Raw genomic sequence first — 16,757 nt, forward strand, 5'->3', positions numbered from 1 at the left:
GCCTCGCCTCCCTCCCCGCGCCTTCTGATCTCGCTGCCGTCCTGCGAGGCCCGGCGCGCAACGTCCGCCGCGCGCCGCCTGGGAGCCGTTGCGACCCCGCGACCGTTGGCGCTGTGCGGCTTCTACCCGAGGCCAGGCGTGGAGTGAACACGGACGAGCGACGAGAAGTGCAGGGAGGCCAGGGCTGCGGGTGTTAACCGCCCTACCGCTAATTTAAATGCTTTGTATCACCTCTTCAAAAGAGAACGAGGAAGAAAACCTCTAAAATCCCTGCAGACATACCCCCCAAAGAGCCCCAAAAGTGCAGGCGATGAAGGGAGAAAACGGCTTGGAGCCATGAAAGTGGTCTTTCCACTGTTTTGTGTTCAAAATCTGGTAGAAGTGGGCGGACTCTCCCGCCCCTAGCTGGGTGTTGGAGAACAGCTGTCAGCGTCGACTGAAGGCTGCGAGGCGCGCGTCGGCAGGAGGCGCTGCACGCGGGCGCGCGTAGGTCTGAACAGTTACAACTCGTTTATAACCTGCGCCCTTTACTGACAATGTAAGGTACTTGCCTGTCCCTGTAAGTCCCTGCTCCAGTTAAATATGTTTGAGTCCTTCCATATAAAATCTCATCCTCCATCCCAATTCTTTCTCTTCCGGACAGTGTTGTATTTCACTTGATCATTTATTGCTGAAAGATACAAAAGCCTTTGGAAATTATGTGACCACAGCTTGCTTCCTCTGTGGCGTCCTGAGGGCTCTTCCAAGATTTTAGTTGCTGCTCTCTTTTTGTAACAGGGCCCCTTATAACTCCCTCTTAAGATGTTCTGTTTTAAAAACTCTGGGAGCGCCTGAAGACAGGAACTGTGTGCAATTTTCATTTTTGCAAGCCCAGTTCCTGTGCAATCTCCAGCACAGTTTAGGTACTCAACAATGCTGAATGAGTAGTCCTTGGGAAATAAAGGTCCAGTGTATCTTTCAGGAGAGAAACTGGCAAATCAAGGTAACCTAGCTGCCCCCTGTCAGGTGCCTCTTGGAGGATTAGCTGAGATCAAGAGCCTCTTGTGTTTCCGTTGTCCTTGTCCCTCAGATGCTTCCCCAGATGTGGCTGTTCCTTTCCTAACAGTGTAGATTGCTTCCTCCTCCAGCCTAGTTCTCTCCAAAGTTATTTCCTCCTCCAAAAAAGCTATTTTTATTTATTGCTGAGAGTGCTTTAATGTAACACTTTTGTACGTTGTAAATTACACCGCCTGTCATTTTGGAATCCAATTGCAAGATTTTCCATACTATGCAGCTATAATCAAATGTATGTGCGGCTGCAGGTATACATTGACGAAACAGAACTAAAAAAATTATAAATTTATTTTTTAAATTAAAATGGAAGTCGACAGAAGAAATAGCAAAAGGTAGCCACAGAGCTGGCTGCAGATGAGAAAATGTCATTGGCAAAAAGCTTTGCAATGGTTTGGGAAAGTAAAATAGCAACAAGGGAAACAATGATACAATTCTGCTTAAAATATGTCCTATGGATTCATATGTCCCCTAACATGTTCAGAATGCAGGCATTACCTGGCCTTCAGAAAGCTGAAGATACCAAGGGTCAAAAAAAAGGTCTAACAAACCTACTTCATGTGTTATCTTTAGCCTCCATTGTCCTTTTTATAGCTGTCTCAGTATCAAAGATCAGGAAAGGATGAGCGAATTAATAAACTTGATACAAAGGAAACTTCCTTGATGAGGTGAGATGGGCCATTCCCAAGATATTTTTAATTTGCTCAAAGTAAAAGAGGCAGAAGAGCCGAGAGCTTAAAACAATTATTTTTTCGGAGAAAGAAAACAATAGAATATTATGTGAAATAATTGAGAGTGATGAGAAGCACTAAATATCTTTTTGCTAAGTATGAGCAACTACCTGTTAATTTTGTTTTATGTACATTTTCATATGCTAGGTGAATTTAGTTTGGTAAATTCTATTCACTCACAACTGGATTTACTAGGCCTTATACAAACTTTCCAAATATTTCTTGTGAAGATGCAAATATTTTAAACTCTCAAAGCCCTGCATTCAACCTATGGATTATACCACGTTACAATGCAACTCTCACACCAATGGGTAAGGAAACCCAGCCTTGCCAAACCTAGGGCTGCTGTGCTCAGCGTTCACAAACAGCAGGTGGAAGCCAATATGTACCAGTATTAAACTGTGTTCTTTTTGTGATAGTCCAGTTGAGTTTAAAAAAAAAAAAAAAAAAAAAAAAAAAAAAAAAAAAAAAAATTTTAGAAGTAAAACTCAGAAAGCATTTTTAAAGGACTTCAGTCAGTTTGTTGACCACGGGTGAAATGTGAGCTTGTTGCAGATGAATTGTTCAAACAGTGATAGTAGGTCCTTTGATAAGGAAAATACTAGCTAACTCATCACCGTGCCATGAGAAGAGCTAAAGAGGGAGGACATAAATTATATTCTACATGATTTCACCTAGGTGAGACAAATTACATACTGCCCAATAGCCAGAAATACCTAAGAAAAGCAGAAACAGCTCCTAAATGCCATGACTGTCTGGAACCTCTGATGCATTATGGCCTCAGACCTTTGACTATTTTCTGAACGCTTGACTGAATTGGCTGCTGTCGAGTAGGCAGCAACCAAGAGCTCCCATTGCCACAGCTCAAAGGGGACTCTGGTTATACTGGAGTAGGAAACAGGCTTGGGGCAGGCCTAGGGAAATTGAGAGTCAAGGGCCTTTATAATCAATCTAGCCTCAAATTGCCCTTTAGTTTTAAATCTTGTTACTGACCTATTACATTTATAAGACACTGTGCTAGGTGATGAGAGGACTATGTGAGAGGGTTCCTGCCCTCTCAAAGCTTGCAATCAAGTTGTGGAAACAAGGCTTATACCCAAGAGATAGGCTATAAGCATCCATATGTAATAACACACATACAATAATTAATAGCACATTTAAAGTGCCAGTCACTGTGCTAACCACTGAAAGGGTTTTGTCAATAAATTCTGACAGAAGCCTTCTACCAGAGGCATTATTATTACTCTTCCCATTATACAATTAAATAAACAGTCTAGGGGAGATTAAGAAACCTATTTTAGGACAGGCACAGAGGGAGGCAGAGGCAGGCAGATCACTTGAGCCCAGGAGTTTGAGACCAGCTGGGCAATGTGGCAAGACCCTGTTTCTACAAAAATTTTAAAAATTAGGCTGGAGTGGTGGTGCGTGCCTGTAATCCCAGCTACTCAGGAGGATGAGGTGGGAGGATTGCCTGAGCCCAGGGAGGTCCAGGCTGCAGTGAGCTGTGATTGCACCACTACACTCTAGCCTGGGTGTTGGAGTGAAACCCTGTTGAAACCGAAAAGAAAAGAAAACAAGTAAACCTGCCCTAAAGCTGCAGTTAATAAATTGAAAAGCCAGAACTGGAACCCCAGCAATCGGGTTCCAGAGCCAGTACTCATCATCAGGAGACCAATGATTTAATTATTGTGTTATTTACTACCATGGACATACAGATCTAATTTATAGTCACTTATTATATAATGATGCTAATTCGTTCACTAATTTCTCCTTTTTATTTCTTACTTTATTTGAGACAGGATCTCACTCTGCTGCCCAGGCTGTGGAGTGCAGTAGCACAATCATAGCTAACTGCAGCATCTACCTCCTGGGCTCAAGCAATCCTCTCACCCCAGCCTCCCAAGTAGCTGGGACCACAGGCACATACCACTGCACCCAGCTATTTTTTTTTTTTTTATAAAGACGGGGGTCTCACGGATGGTCTCAAACTCCTGGGCTCAAGAGATCCTCCTGCCTTAGCTTCCCAAAGCGTTGGGATCACAGGCATGAGCCACTGAACTCAGCTTCATTCACTAATTTATACCTGGGTTTATGTAGCTATAATCCTGGGAAAGGCTGAATATAGTTTTCATCATTTGCATCTGTATAAGGAAATTCAATTTACTTCCACAGGAAATTACAAATATGCACTGTTTTGTGTTAATTTTTAAATTTTTTTTTCTTGGTTTTTTTTTTTTTTTTTTTAGACAGGGTCTTGCTCTGTCACCCAGGCTGGAGTGCAGTGGCACAATCTAGGCTCACTGCAAGCTCCGCCTCCTGATCCTTGTGCCTCAGCCTCCCGAGTAGCTGGGATTACAGGCATGTGCCACCATGTCTGGCTAATGTTTGTACTTTTAGTAGAGATGGGGTTTCACCATGTCGGCCAGACTGGTTGTAAACTCCTGGCCTCATGCAATCCACCCACCTCGGCCTCCCAAAGTGATAGAATTACAGGCATAAGCCACTGCACCTAGCCTTAAACTTAATTTCTGTAGAAAACCCCAGAAATTATGTGAAAAGTGTTGCCATTTTCTGATGGATGCATTATTTGAATAACTAAAGATGCAAATTAGTTTTTCACACCCAAACTGAATTTCCAATATTGCTGCCATTTCATTGAATATGCAAAACTTTTGTTTCCTGCCTCAACTCCTGTAAAAGTCTAGTAAAATCTTCATGCACATCTTATTGTGAGTCACACTTCCAAAGGATTAGAGCCATAGAGGTGTGTTGTGATTAAGACAAACATACTTAACATGAAATCCAGCTATTCAGAGACAAATCAGTTAGTTTCTATGAAGTTTTGTTAAATCCAGAGTGCGCTATTTCTGACGATGCCACTTGTTTGACAGAGATCACTGAGAAAGAGCACTGTGGCACTGTTGCTGAAACTAACCCCTTTAATTCAACCTATATTTGCTTAGTTATGGTCAAAAGAAGCCGCAGTTCCAGGAGGATGCTCTCTGCAGGAAATGCCTCAAGCACTATTAGCTCAAGATGTAGTCAAGTGTAACCACAGTGGTCTACTCTATCAGGAATCGTCATGCACAGCTGCTCTGTGAATCCAGCTGCCACAGTGTTTGACCTCTTTAAAAAAAACTATGATAAATCTGCAAAAATAAAAGATTAACCTTAGAAGTGCTCACTCATATACCAGATAATGAAAGGTGAAATTCAGGGTTTTTTTTTTGAGACAGAGTCTTGCTGTGTCGCCCAGGCTGGAGTGCAGTGGTGCGAACTCAGCTCACTGCAAGCTCCGCCTCCCAGGTTCATGTCATTCTCCTGTCTCAGCCTCCCGAGTAGCTGGGACTACAGGCACCCGCCACCAAACTCGGCTAATTTTTTGTATTTTTAGAAGAGACGGGGTTTCACGGTGTTAGCCAGGATGGTCTCAATCTCCTGACCTTGTAATCTGCCTGCCTTGGCCTCCCAAAGTGCTGGGATTACAGGCGTGAGCCACCGCACCCAGCCAATTCAGGTTCTTGTTATTGGTTACAGCCATTTGACCTTAGTCTTAGAAATAATATTTAAATTATTTTCACTTTTCCCTCTGACTTGTGTGACTTGATATTGCTTTAGACATTTAAAAAATAATGTTGGCCGGGCGCGGTGGCTCAAGCCTGTAATCCCAGCACTTTGGGAGGCCGAGACGGGCGGATCACGAGGTCAGGAGATCGAGACCATCCTGACTAACACGGTGAAACCCCGTCTCTACTAAAAAATACAAAAAACTAGCCGGGCGAGGTGGCAGGCGCCTGTAGTCCCAGCTACTTGGGAGGCTGAGGCAGGAGAATGGCGTGAACCCGGGAGGCGGAGCTTACAGTGAGCTGAGATCCGGCCACTGCACTCCAGCCTGGGCGACAGAGAGAGACTCCGTCTCAAAAAAAAAAAAAAAAAAAAAAAAAAAAAAAAAAAAAAAAAATGTTAATACATTATAAGTTAATAAAGAACAAAATGATAGCATTTCTGTCCACAGTTGAGAGTGAATAGAATTTGCCAAATGAAATTCACCTTGCATATGAAAATATGGATAAAATTAACAAATAATTGCTCATACTTAACGACAAAAAAGTGCTACTGATCATTCCCAATTACTTCACAGAATATTCTATTGTTTTGATTCTCCTAAAGAAAAATAATTCAATTTTAAGCTCCCAACTCTTCTTTTCTGTCTCTTTTAATTTGAGCAAATTAAAAATATCTTGAGAATGGCCCATCTCACCCCATCAAAGAAGTTTCCCTTGTAAGCAAGTTTACTAATTCGCTCATCCTTCCCTGATCTTTGATACTGAGATAGCTATAAAAAGGACAATGGATGCTAAAGATAACACATGAAGTAGGTTTGTTAGACCTCAGTTTTTTCACCCTCCCTACCTTCAGCTTTCTGAAGCGGGCAATATCTTTGCATTCTGAATATGTTAGGGAACATTTTAATCAATAGGACATATTTTAAACAGAATTGTATCATTGTTTCCCTTGTTGCCATTTACTTTCTGAAAATAGGTCACTGTATTAGTCCATTTTCACACTGCTAATAAAGACCTACCCGAGACTGAGAAGAAAAGGAGGTTTAATTGGACTTACAGTTCCACGTGGCTGGTGAGGCCTCAGAATCATGGTGGGAGGTGAAAGGAACTTCTTACCTGGTGGTGGCAAACGAAAATGAGGAAGAAGCAAAAATATAAACCCATCAGATCTCGTGAGACTTATTCACCATCATAAGAATAGCACTCAGCCAGGCGTGGTGCCTCCTGCCTGTAATCCCAGCATTTTGGGAGGCCAAGGCAGACAGATCACTTGAGGTTGGGAGTTCAAGACCAGCCTGGCTAACATGGTGAAACCCCATCTCTACTAAAAATACAAAATTAGCTGGGCATGGTGGCCCACACCTGTAATCCCAGCTACTCGGGAGGCTGAGGCAGGAGAATTGCTTGAACCTGGGAGCAAGAGGTTGCAGTGAGCTAGCATCACACCATTGCACTACAGCCTGGGTGACAAAGTGAGACTCCATCTCAAAAAAAAAAAAATGAGGGAGAAAGACAATAGGGAAAACTGGCCCCTATGATTCAATTACCTCCCCTTGGGTCCCTCCCACAACACATAGGAATTCTGGGAGACACAATTCAAGTTGAGATTTGGGTGGGGACACAGCCCAAACCATATCAGTCACCTTTATTTTAAACAGGAAAAAAAGTATTTTTAACTATGCATCTTTTCTTCGGTAACCACAAGTCAGCTACTAGGTTTGGCCTAGATGTGTGTTGTCTAATATAGTAGACACTGGTCACATGTGGCTATTTAAATTTAAATAAAATTAAATAAAATGTAAAATTCAATGTCTCAGTCATGCTAGCCACACTTTAAGTGATCAATGGCCACATAAAAATGACTACCTCATTGCACAGGATTGGACTGGACTGATCTCATTCATCTTTGTGTCTTCAGCACCTAGAACATTGCCTGGCTAGATGTTTGTTGATCTAAACTAAGCTTCTCTTTCTCTGCCACAAGAAAAAGAAGCATATGAAACAAAGCATGTCAGCTTTGCAAATTATGTCTATGAAGATGTCTCAAAAGACTGATCTATAATATGATCTGCTCCTCACCCATATTTGAAATGAAATCATTTTTAAAATATAATTCCATTTTTCAAATAACTGCATAGATATGGTTCATTTTGTGCACTTGATGTACCAAAATGCGTATCATTTACATTTATAAATCAGTCCATTGTAATAAATGTGAGAGATGCATTTTAACAAAAACTTTCCTATTGTGAATATTTTCAAAAGTGAAATTCCTTTACAAAGTGAGTAATTACTCTCTGATTTACCTATAAGCACATCATTATATAAAACTCAGAATTTGGGCAGGAGAAGGGAGAGCATCAGGATAAAGAGCTAATGCATGCGGTGCTTAATGCCTAGGTGATGGGTTGATGGGTGCAGCAAACCACCATACCACATGTTTGCCGACATAACAAACCTGCACATCCTGCACATGTATCCCAGAGCTTAAAATTAAAATAAAATAAAACTTTAAAAAATAAGAATTTGCCCTTAATTGAGGAATTAGACAAAAAATAGTTTTATGTTGAATGTGCTATTATAACCATCTGATGTAAAAAACTTTATAGAATAAAGTTACTATTATTACTAACTACAAATAAATAACCAGCACTGTATAGCACTTTACTATGTACAAAGCAGTATCACATACATTGCTTAATTTGATTCTCACAGAAACTGTATAAGCTAACAGGGAAGGTCCTTACTGTCTCCATTTGGCAGGTGAAGTTCAAAAAGACTAATCTTTTGTCTCTAAATTCCCATCTTCTTTTCACTATACCAATAAGGACATATGAACTATCTATGGTAAGTACATTGGAATTGGAACTTTTAATTTTTCTGCCTTATTTAGATGGAAACACTTTCCTAGAAATATAACTTTTTTTTTTTTTTTTTTAAGACTGAGTCTTGCTCCATTGCCCAGGCTCCAGTGCAGTGGCACAATCTTGGCTCACTGCAAACTCCACCTCCTGAGTTCAAGTGATTTTCATGCCTCAGCCTACTGAGTAGCTGGGACTACAGGCACCCTCCACCACACCCAGCTAATATTTGTATTTTTAGTAGAGACAGAGTTTCACTATGGTGGTCTTGAACTCCTGATCTTCCCACCTCTGCCTCCCAAAGTGCTCAGATTACAGAAGTAAGCCACCATGCCTGGCCCTAGAAATATAATTTTTAAGCAACCTATAATTTGTGTAAACTAAAACTATTGTTTTATACCTCTGGAAAAAAATTTATCTTACCAACTATTTATAAGAAGGCCCTCAATCAATATTTGCTAAAAGATCAATGACTACATGAGTGATCCTGAAAACAAATAGAGCAAACTATTATCAGTCAAAGTTCAGTTGCAAAGAACAGAAGCCAGTCTGGTTAGTTTAAGCTAGAAGTATTAAAGCACTTAAAGAATTGAAACTACTAATGGAGTGACTCACAAAACCATAACTCAGAACTGGGGAACCAGAAGAGCTGTGCTGTTGTTCATTGTGAAGCTGACTGCTCCAGCACTACGCCACCATACCACACTCTGGAAGCCATCACAATCAGGAGGCTGCCACTTCCATGGCCAGCTCCAGAATCACACCATACCAACTATAATCTGCACTGGCCAAGTAGATGCACCGCCCCATGTTTCCTGATACTCAGGAAACTAATAAGTGAACCCTGGAACCTCCAGAACCATTGTTACAGAAGAAAAAATAATGCGTCCAAAGTCAAACCTAGCAGCAGAAACAGCCTTCCAGATCTTACAGAGGCTCTGATTGTTGCAACTTAAGTAATAATAGGTGCAAGAGAGTCTACAGATGCAATATTTGACTTACTAGTCTCTGTAGGAGTCTTGGCCAATTGGCTAACGTGTGCTCTTTTTAGAATCTTTTGTTAGTAGCAAAAATTGAAAAAAAAAAAAGATTCTTGCAACAAATTAAGAGAACTAAAGATAGCAATGATCAACTAACATATTACCAAATCAACTCTTGTTTTTTTTTTTTTTTTTTTTTTTTTTTTTTGAGACGGAGTCTCGCTGTGTCACCCAGGCTGGAGTGCAGTGACGCAATCTCGGCTCACTGCAAGCTCCGCCTCCCGGGTTCCCGCCATTCTCCTGCCTCAGCCTCCGAGTAGCTGGGACTACAGGTGCCCGCCACCACGCCCGGCTAGTTTTTTGTATTTTTAGTAGAGACGGGGTTTCACCATGTTAGCCAGGATGGTCTCGATCTCCTGACCTCGTGATCCACCCGCCTCGGCCTCCCAAAGTGCTGGGATTACATCAACTCTTGTTATAAGGATTTATTATAAGATTTCAGTGCAGGCCGGGCGCGGTAGCTCAAGCCTGTGTTTTTGTTTTTTTCTTTTTTTCTACAAAAAAAAAAAAGATTTCAGTGCAAAGAAGAAAGTACTAATACACCATTTTATCTCAGTCTGAAAGCAAAGTCTCTAAGATGGCTTCAGCTATTCTGCATCTGGCACCAAAATGACCACAGGAAGGGAGAAGAGAGAAAGCTAATCTGCTTAATTGTTTCCATAGTGCAATGTTTTTTACAGAAAAATAAGTGAAATGTACAAAACATGATTCTTGGAAATGCTTCTGCATGAATACTAATGTGTATATCTGCAACTTAGACGTAATTTTTGGTGTTTTTTGTTTTTGTTTCTTTGAGACGGAGTCTTGCTCTGTCACCCAGGCTGGAGTGCAGTGGCCTGATCTCGGCTCACTGCAACCTCTGTCTCCCAGGTTCAAGCAATTCTCCTGCCTCAGCCTCCTGGTTGCCTCAGGCAATCCGCCAGCCTCAGCCTCCCAAAGTGCTGGGATTACAGTCATGAACCACCAATGAGCCTATAATTTTTGTTTTTGGTCCTGTAGACAGTAAGACAAAACTCAAGTCCTTTTAAACTAGGGAAGGCAAAATATTTCTACCTAGTCAGATTGAGTTATTTTCACAAGCAGCAGCATTTCCACCCCATCATCCAGCTAGTGGTGGGGCACTAGATGGAAATAATTATTGGGTGAGAAAAGAAGAGAGAGAATTCTGTAGCCACAGCCTTATGTGTTGAGGGATCCTGTGTGCACTGTGGTGTGGCATTCTGAATGGTTGGGGCACCACAAGGGCCCTGTGTGGTGCGATGCCCTTCCCGGGGAAGGAAGACGCCAGAAGAAGAAAAATGAGTGAAGAAAGCTGAAATCACCAAAAAAAAAAAAAAAAAAAAAGTCATCTACTTCACAACTTTAAAACATTACCTCTGCCCAGTCTTGTAGTGGAGAAGGATGATTGCCTAGGGACCTCCAGATTATCAGACCCCAATCTTTGAGATTCAAATATAAAAAAGAGAACAATGGGTCAAATAGACAAATGATCTAGAAATTAAACGGATTGGAGCATCAGGCCTCTATCTATTGCTATTTATTTACTTCCTGGCATTTGGGAGAGATCTCTTTGGAGGCAGCTGTGACATGCCAGGCATCACAGTTCAATACTGGGGCAGATTCAATGATTCATAATCCCAGTGACATCCTTGACACATTGTGAAAGAATTGTTTCTGTTTCTTAGACACCCACAACTACAAAATCAGTTCCCTCATGCCCCAACCCCCTACCCCACCAGCCTTCTTCTGCAGTAATAGAATTTTCAGCTGGGCATTTGACCGCACAGAGGCTACATCTCCCAGCCTTCCTTGCATCTAGGTGTGGTCATGTGACAAAGTTCTTGCTAATGGAATAGGAACAGAAATGATAGGTACATCTTCCGCATCACTTGCTTCAAAAATGTTGTTTGCCCTCCACATCCTCTCTTTCTCCTTCCCACGTGCAGGAGTATAGAGGTAGCACTGAGTTAGTTTCCACCATGCACAACATATAAGGGATGGCAGAGAAGCAAGATGGAAGGCACAGGGTACCTGGAGGATTTTTACTGAGAAGAGCCACCCTAGCCTGGACCAGACTGTTATCTGAGAAAGACAAACTTCTATTATGCTTGTGTACCTTATTTTGGGATTTGTTGATATGGCCATCTTTAGCCAATACCTAATATATCTCCAGTAAGTCTGCAGAGGGGGAAACTAGATGGATTGCTGGAAATTACAGCTTTGTTTTCTCTAGACTGTATTCTTTTACACTTTTCAAGTTTTGTGCTACATACATTTATTCTCTTTTTTTCCCCCAAGTTTTGTGCTACATACCCTTACTCTCTGTTTTTTGTTTGTTTGTTTGTTTGAAATAGAGTCTTGCGTTACCCAGGCTGGAGTGCGATGGTGCGATCTCAGCTCACTGCAACCTCCACCTCCAGGATTCAAGAAATTCTCCCGCCTTAGCCTCCCAAGTAGCTGGGATTACAGGCGCCTGCCAACATGCCCAGCTAATTTTTTGTATTTTCAGTAGAGACAGGGTTTCGCCATGTTGGTCAGGCTGGTCTTGAACTCCCGACCTAAGGTGATCCACTTGCCTCAGCCTCCCAAAGTGCTGAGATTACAGGTGTGAACCACCGCGCCCGGCCTATTCTCTGGTTTTTAAAAATCCATCAATTCCTTAATTTGTTAATGTCTTTGTATCGCTGTTAAACAAAAAACAGGGCCGGACTCGGTGGCTCATGCCTATAATCCCAGCACTTTGGGAGGCTGAGGCCGGTGGAGGTCAGGCGATCAAGACCATCCTGGCTAACATGGTGAAACCCCGTCTCTTCTAAAAATACAAATTAAACAAAAAACAATGTTATATTCGTAGAGAATGTTTTTTTCATCCTAGCTGAGAAAAAGAGCCATGTATTTGTCCCCAGACTTTTTTTTTTTTTTTTTTTTTTTTTTTTTGAGACAGAGTCTCGCTCTCTCACCCAGGCTGGAGTGCAGTGGCACTATCTTGGCTCACTGCAACCTCCACCTCCCAGATTCAAGTGATTCTCTTGCCTCAGCCTCCTGAGTAGCTGGGATTACAGGTACCTAACACCATGCATGGCTAATTTTTGTATTTTAGTAGAGGCAGGGTTTCACTATGTTGGCCAGTTTGGTCTTGAACTCCTGACCTCAGGTGATCCATCCACCTCGGCCTCCCAAAGTGCTGGGATTACAGGCATAAGCCACCGTGCCTGGCCCAGACTTTTGATGTCTTGGCTTCCACCACCAATGTTAGCAAATATTTCTAGCAGAGTCTGGTAGCAAAAGCAACAGTCTTTAAATCACTAAGTATAATGATGACTATAAGAACCAATCGAAACACGACAACATTCATGTGTTCCTGAAACCATCCCTGTAAACTTTATAAAATTAGTCAGGAAAGGAGGGAGGGGTAGAAACGAAAATAAACCAAGCTCACAGCGCATTCAGCGTTAATCATGAGGCCAGCTGCTCTCTGTCTGCTTCCTCATGGTTGCTTGGTGCCTGTTGCCTCAGAATCACATAGAACCTGTTATAAGATTTTAGTTCCCCTTAACTCCTCAATAGATAACAACTGGAACATTATAAAATGTTTAGCTTTATGTTTGAGATATTCTTTCTGGTCCCACATATCAACAACATTACTGACATCAGCTGGTCTGAAGGAACCCCCAGGATCTCACTCACCAAGGAATGCAGTTTTTACATCCTGATTATTTTATTCCCCTTACACTGACCAATCAAAAACTCCAGTTTTCCAGCCCCTCAGCCTCCCTGATCATCTTAAAAGCCCCAGCCCAGAACTCCTGGGAGGAAAGGATTCGAAGTTCTCCTCCCATCTCCTCACTCGGCGCCCTCTGCTGCAAACCTTGCTGTCTCAGTGTAACTGGTCTGTTACTGTGGATCAGGCATACAACCCTGTGGGTCCTACAACATTGCCACAAAACATAATAATTGTATGGGAACACACTGCTTCCTCTGCTGTCATCTGCCCCAGTAAAGACAGTTACATTCAGTTAGTCACTTCATGTGTTACCACTCCTACGTTCAGCAAACATTTATGATAAACATTTCAACCTGACCCTGTCGTAGGCCCTAATAAAAGAATAAATAAGACACAGTCCCAACCCCCTCTGTGTCCATTCCAAGTACTCATATCTTAAAGACGGCTAAGGCAGATGGTTATATCTTTTTTCCTCCACAGACTTATGTGAGATTTCAAACACAGTGGATAACACAAATGAGGGTAAAGAGATATCCTCCCTGTAACATGAAATGATGTCATTACTCAAAAGCTAAAACCACAAGCTAGAATCCTCCCCCAGTGCCATTCTTCCCACTTACAAAACAATAGCATTAGAAGCTATAGTCAAAGGCAGACTTTAACTCTCTCTGATAAACTATTAATAACAAATGCATTTTACCAAAGTTAGCAAGATCCCCATACCAACCATAAGAGCCATAAAAATGATAATATCCTTTGTCAAAGTAATTTTACTCAGGAGAATTGAAGCTTAGTCCAAACCAATATAGAAGTCATATGTGGCGCTCGCTTCGGCAGCACATATACTAAAATTGGAATGATACGGAGATTAGTATGGCCCCTGCGCAAGGATGACACGCAAATTCGTGAAGCGTTCTGTATTTTTAATGAGATCACCTGGACACAGGAAGGGGAACATCACACACCGGGGCCTATTGTGGGGAGTGGGGAGCGGAGAGGGATAGCATTAGGAGATATACCTAATGTAAATGACAAGTTAATGGGTGCAGCACACCAACATGGCACATGTATACATATGTAACAAACCTGCATGTTGTGCACATGTACCCTAGAACTTAAAGTATAATAATAAAAAAAAAGAAATCATATGTGTAGAGATGTTCACAATATTATCTATGACATCTAAGGGTCAAGAAATGGTTAGATAAATCATGATTGTCAACTAGATATACTGAGCGGTAATTATAAGACTCTTGTGACAATAAAAAACAATTTATTATTTAATGTAAAGTTTTGAAAAGTCTAATTTTTCTTTTCTTTTTTTTTTTTGAGATGGAGTTTTGCTCTTGTTGCCCAGGCTGGAGTGCAGTGGCACCACGATCTTGGCTCACTGCACCCTCCACCTCCTGGGTTCAAGTGATTCTCCTGCCTCAGCCTCCCAAGTAGCTGGGATACAGGCATGCACCACCACGCTCAGCTAATTTTGCTTTTTTTTAAGTAGAGACGGGGTTTTACTATGTTGGTCAGGCTGGTCTCGAACTCCCGACCTCAAATGATCCACCCATCTCGGCCTCCCATAGTGCTGGGATTACAGGCGTGAGCCACCGTGCCTGGCCTGAAAAGTCTAATTTTTAAAAGTCTGACTGTGTGTACCAGGGCTTCCCAACCTTGGCACCATTGATGTTTTGGTCCAGATAATTCTTCGCTGAGAGGGAGCTGTACATTATAGAATGTTTAGCAGCATTCTTGGCCCCTACCCACTGGATGCCACTAGCGCCACCCATCCTCAGTAGTGACAATCAAAAATGTCTCCAGACATTCCCAACTCCCCCCAAGGTGGCAAAATCACCCTGAGTTGAGAACCTTGTGTTATACTCTATGATCACAGCTATGTAAAAATGTATGCATATGTGGACAAAGCTGGGAGGAAATTCGGAAAAATTTAAAAGGCATTTCTAATAGGATTATGAAGTTACTGAAGTTTTTAAACATCCTCTTTAATACTTTTGCAATAAAAATACTAAAGGTTAAAATTGAATACTGTTATGAGTCACAAACTCTTCTAAGGAGTTTTAATCTTTAAAAGTTATTATACAGTTTCATTATTAGAGATAATTTTAATCTCCCATTATAATGACATCAAAGGAAACTTTATTTAGTGGATTGCAAAATCATTTTTTAAAAACCCATAAGGCCAGAACTGATATGTGATTCAGATGGAGAAGGACAGAATGACTCATTAGTACTAAGCATAATTCTTATTCCACAGAATGCTTCTTGGAGCTTGCTCAAATTCAGAAAGAATTTCTAAGGAAATTATGTGTAAGAAAAAAATGAATTCAGAATGATTCCATCACTGCTACCCAACACTGGATTTGAGTAAGAACTTAATGTATGTTTGGCGTCAATGGGAAAGTCACTTAAAATATTTTGACAATTCTCAATTTTATTTTTTAAAATGTATTAAGGATTATAGCATCTAACATTCGCAGAATGTTCTACAGTGTTCATTCTCTCATTTAGTGAATTTGAGCCCAAGAAATAGAACTTCAGTTGTGAACATGTGTTGAGTAATATAAGTAGGTAATATAGAACAAAGAGTGTAGGCTACTCTAACACTGAAGGGTTGAGAAAGAATAAAATTGTCAATATTCAAATAGCCATTCTCTTCCTTGCTCCAGTAGAACAGGTGATTTTAAACTGTTTTAGAAAGTCTCAATGATATTATTCTACAAAGCAATATATCTGAGAAGTGGGTAACCCACTGCCTAAACCTTGCCAGAGAGGCAGGTGTAGATGGTTGACAATCACGCCCTCCTGTTCTGAGGCATATGTGTGATTCCATAAATAAACGCAGGGGTATCTGATGCTTGACTTAGACAGCTATGCCTGGAGGCTTGGGGAATTTGGAGGCTGAGGAAGAAAAGAAAAGGTAAAAGGCTACGAGCAAGAATCTCAAGAGACTGGAGAGAAAAACATGGCCTCTCACTCCTCCACATTTACTCTACCCCAACCCATTTGGTCCCGTGGACCCAATTAGGTCTTTATGAAGATCAGTGTTAGAAGATGAAGGAACTTTCTCATGCCATATTGTCAGATTCAGCATGTACAGCACTGTTTGAGACCCAGGTAATAAAGGACGAGTGGGCTGGGGGCATTGCCTTCATTTCTACACAGTGGGAGCAAAGCAGTCCAGTAAGTGCTGTGTAGGACAGGGCAACAGAAAATCAGAAATTACAGGAAGGGCCCCATCAGCAGGGCCAGCACCTCCATCCAACAGATTTGGTACAAGGGACTTCTGCCAGGAGACTGGACCTTCACAGGAACATAAGCAGACTTGTCCCTAAGGACATACAGGAAGCTCGCTCACAACTCCCAAATTAACTGGTGCAGATTTTATGAGGGGAAGTTATTGAAACCTTTCAGCTAAGCATTTAGTGTTATTATGAATTTTTTTGGTTTCCATGGGTTGACTAGGTATGGGAACATTCCGACTACATCTGATTTACAAAAAAAAATACCCCACCAATTCCCGGTTTTACATTTCATAGGTGTCCCTCACTTTAAAAATAAGTATTTCATAAAAGTTCACTATAAATAAGATATGAAGCAAATTCTATTTTCTCATAGGTAGCCATTTTTAAGTATAATTTACATAAGGAGTCATCATTAAATTCTTTTTCAGTGAACAAAAATTCCAATAAGTGGATCAAAAACTTTTGATAATGAAGGACAGTGAGACGAAGGCTAGCTCAGAGTAGGCTAGGCACTGCAAGCCAATAGAG

The 16,757-nt window shown here is 41.4% G+C and overlaps 1 non-coding gene across 1 annotated transcript; it reads left to right on the forward strand.

The window, feature by feature from the left end:
* The first annotated feature begins 13,793 nt into the window (after nt 1–13,793).
* On the forward strand, nt 13,794–13,897 carry LOC119627490 (U6 spliceosomal RNA). Its single transcript, XR_005243676.2, has one exon. It is a non-coding gene; the product is annotated as a U6 spliceosomal RNA (small nuclear RNA).
* The last annotated feature ends 2,860 nt before the right edge of the window (nt 13,898–16,757 follow it).

This window comes from Chlorocebus sabaeus, chromosome 14 (assembly GCF_047675955.1).
Source record: "Chlorocebus sabaeus isolate Y175 chromosome 14, mChlSab1.0.hap1, whole genome shotgun sequence".
Classification (NCBI taxonomy): domain Eukaryota; kingdom Metazoa; phylum Chordata; class Mammalia; order Primates; family Cercopithecidae; genus Chlorocebus; species Chlorocebus sabaeus.